Source organism: Anolis carolinensis, chromosome 1, assembly GCF_035594765.1.
Source record: "Anolis carolinensis isolate JA03-04 chromosome 1, rAnoCar3.1.pri, whole genome shotgun sequence".
NCBI classification, from domain to species: domain Eukaryota; kingdom Metazoa; phylum Chordata; class Lepidosauria; order Squamata; family Dactyloidae; genus Anolis; species Anolis carolinensis.
In genome coordinates this window covers 368,061,327-368,073,850 of record NC_085841.1, presented here as the reverse complement: position 1 = coordinate 368,073,850, position 12,524 = coordinate 368,061,327, and the positions used below count along the sequence as shown (strand labels likewise).

The following is a 12,524-nucleotide window of genomic DNA, read 5'->3' as shown; positions in this document are numbered from 1 at the left end:
ACTATCGCTGCCATCATTGTTCAGTATGCAGCCAATTGATAGAGACCAAAATCTTGACACACCAACATCTATCATTCGAATTTAAATTTCCCCATTTTGCCACCTGTACAACCAAAGGGGTTATTTACATGATAATTTGTGATTGTAATTTATCATATGTGGGGCAGACTCGTCGAGAAGTTAAGAGCAGAATTATAGAGCACAGGAGCAAAATACGAAATCATGTCAGAGAATCCATACTGTACAAACATTTCTGTGATCTACAGCATAGTCCTGAATCATTCAAATACCACATACTAGAAGTAGTATCACAATCCAAACATATGGACTTCAATAATAAACTTTTGCAAAGGGAAACATATTGGATTTTCAGATTACGGACAGAACATCCACAGGGCTTAAATGAACAAAATTCATACAGTTGTTATATATAGAACCTTAGCATACTATAAATCCCTAATTGAATACACCCAATACAATAAGGGTACTCATAGCACCATCTGGTGGTATTTCTTCTATATCTTCATATAAACCTTTCTGTTTCTTTAACATCTTCCCCTTTAAATTGAGGCAACCCCTTGATGCTTTTCATACTCGCAATTAGAACCTAACACACAGCAGAGTATCCCGTGAGTATATACTGTTTTAGAAATATACAATTTGTTTAAAAACAAATTTTTGGATGTTTGTAACTCTTTAATGCTTATGGCCACTCCTTGTTCCTTTGACCTAGATTCCACTGTAAAAAACAGGTATCTCTAAGGAGAACAAGTGTTAAATTTGGAACTATGTAAGTATATTGTAATGTTGTTTATAGTTATTATTCAATGGATAGGTAGTTACTTATATTTTGTGTATGTAACTATTGGTGTCTTTGATATACATTTCATAATGTAAATGACATGTATCTCTAAAGAGAACAAGTGTTAAGTTTGGAACCATGTTAGTATTAGGCAATGGATGATGTTTTATGGATATATTTTGTTACTTATGTTAGTGTACGTAACTATTTTCAGACCACCAGAGGAAGGCCTGATGCAGGGCCGAAACCGGTCGTGGCGAACTTACTCTTCTCGGCAATAGAATATACAACGCCGATTGCACTTCAATGTATATTGGTCTATCCATTTGAGGCTGCTTGTTATTACTGTGAATTTAACGCCGACTGCATTTCTATGTATATGGGACAATCCATTTGATGGTGTTTGATATTACTGTGAATTTAAACAGTATATTAATTTGCCAGATATATTATTGACTGAACTGATTCATTTTCAATTGTATATATAGGAGGTCATTTGTGTTTGAACAAACAGGTCCAGACCATCCTTCCTGAATTTGCAAACAGCCTCATTGGCATGCCAGGCATCCGTCGGCTTTTAACCGGGTTGTAATCAGCATCTCCCAGGCGTTCGGGCTCCGATGTCTTTCCGTTTATGAGGCTGGATGAATGATGGTCCAGAGAGGGATTGGTGACAGGCAACATCCTTCCCTTGCCATCCACAAAATGGATCATAAAGCAAGAGGCCTCCGATACAGGCGTTCGCCTTGGTAGCCCTGGGATACTTTGGTCACCTGGAATAACAAGCCTGGGCCACGCTCAATATATGGATAAGGATATTGATCAGCTGGAAGGGGTCCAGAGAAAAGATAGCCAGATGGTCCAAAGTCTGGAAATCAGGAATCTCTCTCAAGAGCAGGTTAGAGAGGTGGGAATGTTTAGCTTGGAGAAAAGAAGGCTGAGAGACGGGGACGTGAGAGCCTTGTGTTATGTGAATTTCAGCTTCCAAAGAACCATGGGTTTGGAGCCCGGAGTATCTAGCATTTCAGGAAGACAACTGAATCACAGAGGGACTGAAAGCAAAATCAAAAGGTTTATTCTCAATGGCTAGAGAGCATGTCAGTGGAGCCAGAGCTCCAAACAACTGAAATACTGCAGTTGTAAGAACAGAGCACATTTAATGTATTTGACAGCTATTGAGACTTTCACGTCAGCTCCTGATTGGTTCAGAAGGTGTACAACTAGGATCTGTTGACTGCTTGGTCCACAGTGCTGTCTGAGATCATTGTTGGTTGGTTTGCATTGTGGTGGAAAAGTTTAATAAACTGTTATTGAATTATTTTGAAGATTGTGCCTTCTCCATCCATGAGAGGGACACAATCAGGAAGTAATGTGGTGGGGCAAACGATAATAGGTTTATATTTCAGCTTTGTCTGTTACAATGGTGTTGGTCCAGATAAATGGGTGCTTCAGGTGATTACTGTCTCAATGGGTGCCATCCGGGTATGTCTGGTTTGGGGGGCATAGCAGAGGAAACATTCCCATAGATAGCCCAGATCACACCAGACAACAGGAAAAGGGTCCAGGGGCTCTGACACAAGTCCATTGTGTGTCTCCCCAAGCCTCCCAGTTCATTGTGAGAGGATTATGGTAATTTGGGAATCATTTCCTGAAGTCCAAGGCATGGGGAGACTTCATTCATTATATCAAAATTCATGGGAGGTTACTATAGGGCAAAATAGAAAAGTTAATGCAAGCATACAGTATGTAATAGACCCACCTCTCATAATTAATTTTTTTTTGGGGGGGGGGGGTCTAATTTTGTTTGTTTATTTATTTAAGAAATTTATATCCCACCTTTCCCCACTTAAGGGCCCAAGGCAGTTTACAGTGGATAAAAACATGCATAATAAAAGTTAAAGCATAAAAGACCAAACACTAGTAGTTGTGTTTTGATAACCCATGTTTAAATATTGGAAAGGGGGTCACATTGAGAGGAGATTCAGCTTGTTTTCTGTTGCTCTGGAAACTAGGACACAACAGAGACATGGATTCAAATTGCAAGAAAAAAAATCCATGTTAACATTATGAGGAACTTCCCAATGGTGGGAACTGCTGAACAGTGGACTATGCTGCCAAGAATTGTGGTGGAGTCTCCTTCTCTTGAGGTTTCTAAACATAGGCTGGATGGCCATTGTCAGGAAGGATTGGATGGTGTTTCCCTGCAGGTTTGGGTTGTACTGGAGATCCCTTGGGGATCTCTTCCAACCCTAGGATTCTATTATTATTTGCTCAAGTCTTTGCAGGTGGGGCGGTCATGAGTTCCTCCCCAAAAGGAAGCCAAGGGAGATGCCAGGATAGGAGAAGGTGACACACTTGAACTCCTCGGTCTCTGGAACTGGTGGCTGGCAGCATCTGTTATTCATCCCGCGTGGCATGGAGACAGCACAAAATGTCAGCCAGACCTTGAAATACTCTTTTTTCCTAAAGACGGGCAGCTCTGATGGATTTATGGGCCTCTCCTTGGAAATGCACCTCTGCTAACTATTCTCTGCAGTGAAATATTGATTAACAAGGGGACAAATGCCAGGCGAGAGCAATGAGGATGATGAACGGACTCCCTCATCTGGATTCAAGGCCTTCTTTCCGGCTCCAGAGAGTAGAAGTCAAGGAGAAGAAGATGAAGGTCAGGGCAGGACAACTGAGGCCGACCTGAGAGTCCAGGAGATCAATTCAAAAGGGCCATGAAGTGGTCCAGGGACCAGAAGGAGGACAAAGGGAGAGCAAGGAAGCCACGGCAAGGAGAGCATTTCCTGAGATTAGAGAGAAGATCACCAGTGTCTTGGAAGCATCTCCAATGTGGAAACAACACAGCTTGACCACTCCTGGTGCCATGGCTCAATGCTATGAAATTCTGGGAATTGTACTTTCCCAACATCTTTGTCCTTCTTGCTTCACAAAACTACAACTCCCATTATTCTATAACACTGAGTAATGGCGGTCAAAGCGATGTCAAGCTGCATTCATTACTCTAGAGTGGATATGGTGGCTCTGCTCTGGAATTTAGTCTGAACTTTAGTGGAGCGGCCCAATGTGCTGAAGCTCTTTAGGATGGGGACCTGTACCTTCAGGAAACATCAGGCAAAAGCCTGGAGAAGATCCAGCAATCCCAGCTGAGACATGGATGAAAGGCTGGAGAGACGGGGAGGGCCTCTTTCTCAACTATCCCCAGCCTTTCATTTCCCCAGCTTTGCCAAATGAAAGGTTTCAGAGAAGGCTTCGCAATGTAATCTTTATGTGCCACAAGCTTTGCATGGAACTTTTTCATCATAACTGCTACGCTAGAAGGAAGCATGGGAAAATATTTCCCTGGGAAGGAAGGTTAAATGAATATGATTGCCTTCAACTCAAAGGACAGGAACTCATTACAACAGGATGGGTCCTCACACAATAAAAATGTACGGAAACATTGTTCAAGAATGTATATGTTCATGGACATATATGCATAACTGATTCTGTTCTTTCTGTTAAATATGCAAATCTATCTATATAATAATCAAAGTATGTTTGTAATGTGTGTGTGTGTAAGTGTTGCTCCACAAAGACTTCTATGTGGCTTAATGGATCTAGACCAATGGTTCCCAACCTGTGGTCTGTGGACCATCGGTGGTCCACAAGAACTAAAATATGGTCCACAGCCACACCGTTACTACTATAAATAATAACACAGCCCAACCAATTTTTTTTATCTTGGTGTCTTTGCTTTTCGGCCTGTTCCTGGGGTTATTTGGGGTGCTGATTCAGAAAATGGCATTGGATAGACCACATCAGCTCTAGATTATGATATATGGTTTTCTGTGGCCGAGCAGATGGTGACTACTGGGTGGCATATGTTCTGATGTGGTCTATCCAATGCCATTTTCTGAATCAGCACCCCAAATAACCAAACCAAATCTAAAGTTGACCCAAAACTGATTCGTAACCCTTTTGGTACTCATGTTGGAGAGTGGTCCCTGGTCAAAGTGGTCTCTGGTCAAATAAAAGTTGGGAACCACTGATCTAGACCAAGCTTCGACCACAGACCCTTCACTACCCAACTTAAAACAATTGTGGGGTTTCAACAGTCTCTCTCATTATCCAGTATTGCCTGCTATTCCAAGGAATCAAGGAGTGCATTGACCACTAATAAATCACCCAGGGACACGAAGCTGCATCCCTCCAGTCAAAATGCAAGCATGTGAATGAAGATCTACCAAAGTGTTGCCACTGGGCCAAACACACAGCAGAGCAAGGAACCCATTTGCAGGGATTAGCTTCTCTTTGTGGGCAAGACGAATGCAACTCTCAGGCTCTGGGGTGAGATTTCCCTCCAGGTCGCTCTGCCTTGAGAAGACAGGATCGGCCTGGATGTCGGTCGGCATACGGTAGCATCCCTTCCAAATAACCAATGGGGAATTACACATTTTCTGGGACTCTCTAGATTGTTTTAAGCCTCTGTCTGCATCCGTCAGGGTTGTCAAGACAGGCTGATGATGTGCGCAAACACCAACTGATCCTGAAAGCAACATGAAAAGGAGTTTTATGGTGCTCACTTCCTATGAGCCTCACTGATACTTGGCATCCCTCGTGAGAGGATTCATGCAAATCGCATTGCGATGCTTGGAACTGTTTCCATCTGGAGAGATGAAGCGCAATCCAAAACCTAATCTTCTTGAGAAGGAGAGGATTTCCCTTCTTTTTCTGCTGCTGCTGGTGGTTCCTCCAGAGACCCTGCAAATCCATAGTTTTGCTTCTAAAATTGATCACTTATAATTGGCTCTGCACTGTAGAATGAATGCAGATGGAAGGCATGGTCAAGCTACCGCTCCCAGGATTGCATAGCATTGAGCCAAGGCAGTTAAAGTGGTACCAAACTGCATTCATTCTAAGTGTAGATGCACCTTTGGTTATAATCATGTCTTTCTAGGTGAGGAACATAGAAATGGCTCCGAGTTCTCTACAATGGTTTTGCTATCTAGAAATACTGATGATCTTGCCCTACTTGTGTAATGTGAATATAATGCCCAAGTATTGATTTGCTTTACTTGGGACACAGCCAAGCCTTGGGTCCCCACAGGAGCAGGCCCATTGAATGAAGGGTAAAAGGGTGAGTCAAGAGATAAACAGGCATTCCCATTGATTTGTGCAGAGTGAGTCCCGCGTTGCAAACGGCCTCTGAAAACCACATGGTTTTGGAAGGAAAAATAAAGACCTCCCCTCAAAAGCAAAACAGATTGTGAAAGTTGTAGAACTGGAGGGAATAGAGAAGTTGTCAAGTCTGATAAAGGAAAAGTCAACTGGCAATGCATTAAAATAATGGGAACCAATTGTTTTGTTTATAAAAACAAAAGTAAAATGTAAAGATACTCCTGGGTTTTTGAAGATTAAATACTGAGACAAAAGGGTGGAATAAAGAAGTCTCAGGTAAGAAGTTAGCGGGATCGCAATGATATTTCCATCCTTTGCCTTTAAGGTGGGCAATGAGAAGTCCAATGTGTTGTTGAAGGCTTTCATTGCCGGAATCACTGGGTCACTGTGAATTTTCCAGGCTGCCTGGCCATGTTCCAGAAGCATTCTCTCCTGATATTTGCCCAAATGTATGGCAGGCATCCTCAGAGGTTGTGAGGTCTGTTGGAAACTTGGCAAGTGGGACTGATATCTCTGTGGAATAATGTCCAGGGTGGGAGAAAGAAAGAACTCTTGTATGTTGGAGGCAAATATGAATGTTGCCATTGGCCACCTTGATTAGCATTGAATAACCTTTCAGCTTTAAGGTCAGGCGGTTTACTGCCTGGGGGAATCCTTTGTTGGGAGGTGTTAGTTGGCCCTGATTGATTCATGTCTGGAATTCCCCTGTTTTCAGAGTGTTGCTCTTTATTTACTGTCCTGATTTTAGAGTTTTTTTAAATACTGGGAGCCAGATTTTCATGGTTTCCTTCTTTCTGTTGAAATTGCCCATGTCCTTCATGTGGGTTTCCATGACTGTTCTGTGTAGCCTGACATGGTGGTTGTGAGCGTGGTCCAGCATTTCTGTGTCCTCAAATAATCTGCAGAGTCCAGGTTGGTCCATCAGGTGCTCTGCTCTGGCTGACTTGTCTGGTTGAGTGAGTCTGCAGTGCCTTTCGTGTTCCTTGATTCATGTCTGGTCAATGCTGCATTTGAAAAAGAAAACAAACAAAATCGTGCTATGAGTCAGGAGAGGATGCTCCTGGAACATGGTCCTACAGAGCGGAAAACTCACAGCAACACAATGAGAAGTCTATTTTTTTAATGATTATTGATTTTTAGAGGGGAAGGAGGAATGGGTTTTAATGGATGTATATGTGACATAAGTCATGTCTTGGAAAATCCCTGCCTTTACAAATAGTACAAGGATACTTATATTACAACATTAATAAAAAAGACATAGGCAAGCCGGTCGATGTGCAGGCCCATTGACGTGCCTCCTGGATCATCTCCAGAGCGTTGGGAGGCTTCCAGGCAGCACAATAATAAATGTGGAATTAATATTCTTGGTCGGAAGAAATCACATTCCATGTGTTGTCGAAGGCTTTCATGGCCAGAATCACAGGGTTGTTGTATGTCTTTCGGGCTGTGTGGCCATGTTCCAGAAGCATTCTCTCCTGACGTTTCGCCCACATCTATGGCAGGCATCCTCAGAGGTTGTGAGGTATGGATAAACTAAGTCAGGAAAGGAAAGAATAAATATCTGTGTAGAGTCCAAGGTGTGGCAAGAGTTCTTTGTCACTGGGAGCCAGCATTAATGTTTCAGTTAATCACCCTAATTGGCACTGGAAATGTTTTGTCCCTTGCCTGGGGGCATCCTTTGTTCAGTCAAGTCCTCATTGTGTTGGTTCCCATCTACTGTTTTGATTTTGGAGTTTTGTAATACTGGTAGCCAGATTTTGTTCATTTTCATGGTTTCTTCCTTTCTGTTGAAGTTGTCCACATGCTTGTGGATTTCAATGGCTTCTCTGTGTAGTCTGACATGATAGTTGTTAGAATGGTCCAGCATTTTTGTGTTCTCAAATAGTATTCTGTGTCCAGGCTGGTTCATCAAATGCTCTGCTATGGCTGATTTCTCTGGTTGAATTAGTCTGCAGTGCCTTTCATGTTCTTTGACTCTTGTTTGGGCGCTGCGTTTGGTGGTCCCTATGTAGACTTGTCCACAGCTGCATGGTATCCGGTAGACTCCTGCAGAAGAGAGAGGATCCCTCTTGTCCTTCGCTGACCGTAGCATTTGTTGGATTTTCTTCGTGGGTCTGTAGATAGTTTGTAGGTTGTGCTTCTTCATCAGCTTCCCTATGCGGTCAGTAGTTCCCTTGATGTATGGTAAGAACACCTTTCCTCTGGGTGGATCTTTGTCTTGACTCTCATGGCTTGTTCTTGGCCTTGCAGCTCTTCTGATGTCTGTGGTGGAGTATCCATTGGCCTGTAGAGCCCAGTTTAGGTGGTTGAGTTCACCTTGGAGGAGGTGAGGTTCGCAGATTCTTTGTGCACGGTCTGTCTGGGCTTTGATTGTGCTCCTTTTTTGACTTGGGTGATGGTTGGAGTTTTTATGAAGGTATCTATCTGTATGTGTAGGTTTTCTGTAAACTGTGTGGCCCAATTGTAGATGTTCTGGTCATCCGCAAACCCAATCAACAATTGGGCCACACAGTTTACAGAAAACCTACACATACAGACATCAGAAGAGCTGCAAGGCCAAGAACAAGCCATGAGAGTCAAGACAAAGATCCACCCAGAGGAAAGGTGTTCTTACCATACATCAAGGGAACTACTGACCGCATAGGGAAGCTGATGAAGAAGCACAACCTACAAACTATCTACAGACCCACGAAGAAAATCCAACAAATGCTACGGTCAGCGAAGGACAAGAGGGATCCTCTCTCTTCTGCAGGAGTCTACCGGATACCATGCAGCTGTGGACAAGTCTACATAGGGACCACCAAACGCAGCGCCCAAACAAGAGTCAAAGAACATGAAAGGCACTGCAGACTAATTCAACCAGAGAAATCAGCCATAGCAGAGCATTTGATGAACCAGCCTGGACACAGAATACTATTTGAGAACACAAAAATGCTGGACCATTCTAACAACTATCATGTCAGACTACACAGAGAAGCCATTGAAATCCACAAGCATGTGGACAACTTCAACAGAAAGGAAGAAACCATGAAAATGAACAAAATCTGGCTACCAGTATTACAAAACTCCAAAATCAAAACAGTAGATGGGAACCAACACAATGAGGACTTGACTGAACAAAGGATGCCCCCAGGCAAGGGACAAAACATTTCCAGTGCCAATTAGGGTGATTAACTGAAACATTAATGCTGGCTCCCAGTGACAAAGAACTCTTGCCACACCTTGGACTCTACACAGATATTTATTCTTTCCTTTCCTGACTTAGTTTATCCATACCTCACAACCTCTGAGGATGCCTGCCATAGATGTGGGCGAAACGTCAGGAGAGAATGCTTCTGGAACATGGCCACACAGCCCGAAAGACATACAACAACCCTGAAATCACATTCCGTTTGTCATTGTCTGTTGCAGGAAATCCAGGAGGCGAAGATGGAAGGAAAACATGTCCATCACATCGAGAGACATTGGCAGCTCGACAGGGAGTGGAGCCTAGAAAGGCACCAGCCGTTTATGGCAGAGAAGGCCGGGATGAAGCCATCGAGGAACTACAACTCCCAGCACTCCATGGCTCTGAGCCACGGCAGTCAAAGGGGTGCCAAACCGCATTCGTTCCCCAGTGCGGATGCCCCCCAAGTTGCCAAAGACTCCAATGCAAGTGCGACGTTGACACTCTCGCCTCCTCCACGAAGGAACGCCTTTCCTCGGGGGAACAATAATTAATATATTCATCAGGAAATGTTTAATGTTAGGCTTTCAATTTTTCAAGACATGTTTGAAGGATAGAACTGCAATCAAGAAGCGATATTAAAAACAAATCCCAGATGATCCCGCGGCTCCGCAGCACAGATGCCGGGAAACCGGATTCCCCGTTTTGATGAAATATTTCTTTTTGGCATTAGAGAGTGGCCGGGGCCCAATCTCGCCCTCGTTCTGACTGTGTTCTTCCATTCCTTATTCTGGTTGAGATGGAAAGGCCTTTGTTACAGCTCATTGGGATGGGGAGCGATGGGAGCGCCGTCCCCTTCAGCTCCTTGGGAGGGGAGTTTGCCCAGATTCACAATGGCCTCCATCTTGGGGTGCAAAGAACGTGGAATGAGTTCTTTTGGCAAAAATTATGGGAAATGGAAACCCAATTGATCCCATATATCTATTTAAACCCATTACAAGAGGGGCTTCTGTTCTGTTCAAAGCCTGAGGCCAAGAGACAGAGCAAAACTCCTAGGAAGCTGGGTCAAGAGATAATAAATAAGTGCCACAAATGCCACAAATAAATAAATACACAAATAAAGGTAAAGATAAAGGTTTTCCCCTGAAGTTAAGTCTAGTCGTGTACAACTCTGGGCTGGTGCTCATCTCCATTTCTAAGCCAAAGAGCTGGCATTATCTGTATCCATTGTCTCCTAGGTCATGTGGCCATAGGCATGACTGCATGGAGCACCGTTACCTTCCCGCTGGAGCAGTACCTATTGATCTACTTACATTTGCATGTTTTCGAACAGCTAAGTTGGCAGAAGCTGGGGCTAACAGTGGGAGCTTCTCCTACTCAGGGCCTTTCCTTTTCTCCCTCAGACAGTGATGCAAGTGAAACAGCCACCTGGACATAGCAGAAATGCCATGGACATCTGTGGAGAGGGGGCTGCCAAGGGAGTGGAAATGGTCAGCATTTTCTAACATTACACCATTAAGCTGTATTCCTGGCCTTGCAGAGGGTTTGGCTGGCGACTTCTGGAAATGCATTTTGGCTTTCTCCATGTTCAATGAGAGGCCAAGCTTCTCACATGCTTCTGCAAAGGTGTTTAGAGTGGCTTGTAGATCTTCTTCTGCATGTGCACAGACTATGTTATCATCGGCATATTGGAGTTCTATAATAGATGTTGTTGTGACCTCGGTTTGGGATTTCAGTCTGCTGAGGTTAAATAGTTTGCCACCTGTCTGATAAATGAATTCCACTCTAGTGGGAAGCTTCCCATCAACAATATGGAAACTCATAAGCTGACTTGAGAAAACGGTGGGATATAAATATTATAATCATATAATTAACAATAATATAAAATAAGTAGTAATATTAATCAAATGATATACAACAGCAGTGTGTGCGAAAAAGACCTTGGAGTCCTTGTGGACAACAAGTTAAACATGAGCCAACAATGTGATGCAGCAGCTAAAAAAGCCAACGGGATTCTGTCCTGCATCAATAGGGGAATAGCGTCTAGATCCAGGGAAGTCCTGCTCCCCCTTATTCTATTCTGCCTTGGTCAGACCACACCTGGAATCACACTGTGTCCAATTTTGGGCACCACAGTTGAAGGGAGATGTTGACAAGCTGGAAAGTGTCCAGAGGAGGGCAACTAAAATGATCAAGGGTCTGGAGAACAAGCCCTATGAGGAGCGGCTTAAAGAGCTGGGCATGTTTAGCCTGCAGAAGAGAAGGCTGAGAGGAGACATGATCGCCATGTACAAATACGTGAAGGGAAGTCATAGCGAGGAGGGAGGGAGCTTGTTTTCTGCTGCCCTGCAGACTAGGACACAAGGGAACAATGGCTTCAAACTACAGGAAAGGAGATTCCACCTGAACATCAGGAAGAACTTCCTCACTGTGAGAGCTGTGGTGGAGGCTCCTTCGGCAGTGGAACTCTCTCTCCCGGGCTGTGGTGGAGGCTCCTTCTTTGGAGGCTTTTAAACAGAGGCTGGATGGCCATCTGTCGGGGGTGCTTTGAATGCGATTTCCTGCTTCTTAGCAGGGGGTTGGACTGGATGGCCCATGAGGTCTCTTCCAACTCTACTATTCTATGATTCTATGATTCTATGAACAATTCAATTGCCTTGTTATTGCAAATATGAGTAGAAACACTGTCTGGGCTGTCTGCATCCTTTGGAAGCCTCAGTCTGGCCCTTGCCTCCAAAAAGGCCCTTTGCTTTTGCAGATGAGCCTCCTCCCCTGACCGACCCTCTTGCTTTGCAGAGACAGCCCGTCCCTTTGCGAAACCTCTCCAAGGGCAAGATTTCCCCGGACAGAACTGCAAGGAGAAGGAAGGAGGCCGCGGGTGTTGTGAATCTGCTGAAGATGAGCCGTGGTGGGCTTCCCCGTCCTCCTCCGCCAGCCTTGCCTCTGATCTCCTCCCCAGAGAAGCCGCCCGGCAGAAATGGGACTCCGCACTCGCCAATGGCAAGATGCCTTTCTTCTCTCCTCTGGATTTCTCTTTCTTCCTGGGCAAACCATCCCAGGGAGGATGAAAGGAAGGCCTTCTCTCTCTCTTTCTCTGTCTCTAGTCTGACCACAGGATGCCTCTACATCTCAAATGATGAGGAATACAAAGATCCTCCTTGTTGCCAGAGGTGCCTTCAGGAGAACCATAGAACCATGGACTCATAGAGTTGGCAAGGGTCATGCCGTTGAATCTCCTTCTTCCAGAAGCCACACAATCAAAGCCCTCCTAACAGATAATCATCATCACACTCTCAACACCTTTACAGAAGCATACAAGAAGTTCGGCTTCTCATTGAACATTGAGAAAACCAAATTGCTCTTCCAGAAGTCCCCAGCCAATCCCTCTGC

General features: G+C 44.2%; 1 long non-coding RNA gene across 1 annotated transcript in view; it reads left to right on the top strand.

Annotated features, from left to right (window-relative positions):
* The window catches only part of LOC134295638 (uncharacterized), a 30,592-nt gene extending 20,320 nt beyond the window's left edge, over positions 1-10,272 (top strand). Inside the window, exon 2 of the long non-coding RNA XR_010002265.1 lies at positions 9,380-10,272. This is a non-coding gene — a long non-coding RNA (uncharacterized LOC134295638). The remainder of the gene's footprint in view (positions 1-9,379) is intronic.
* Positions 10,273-12,524: the final 2,252 nt, after the last annotated feature.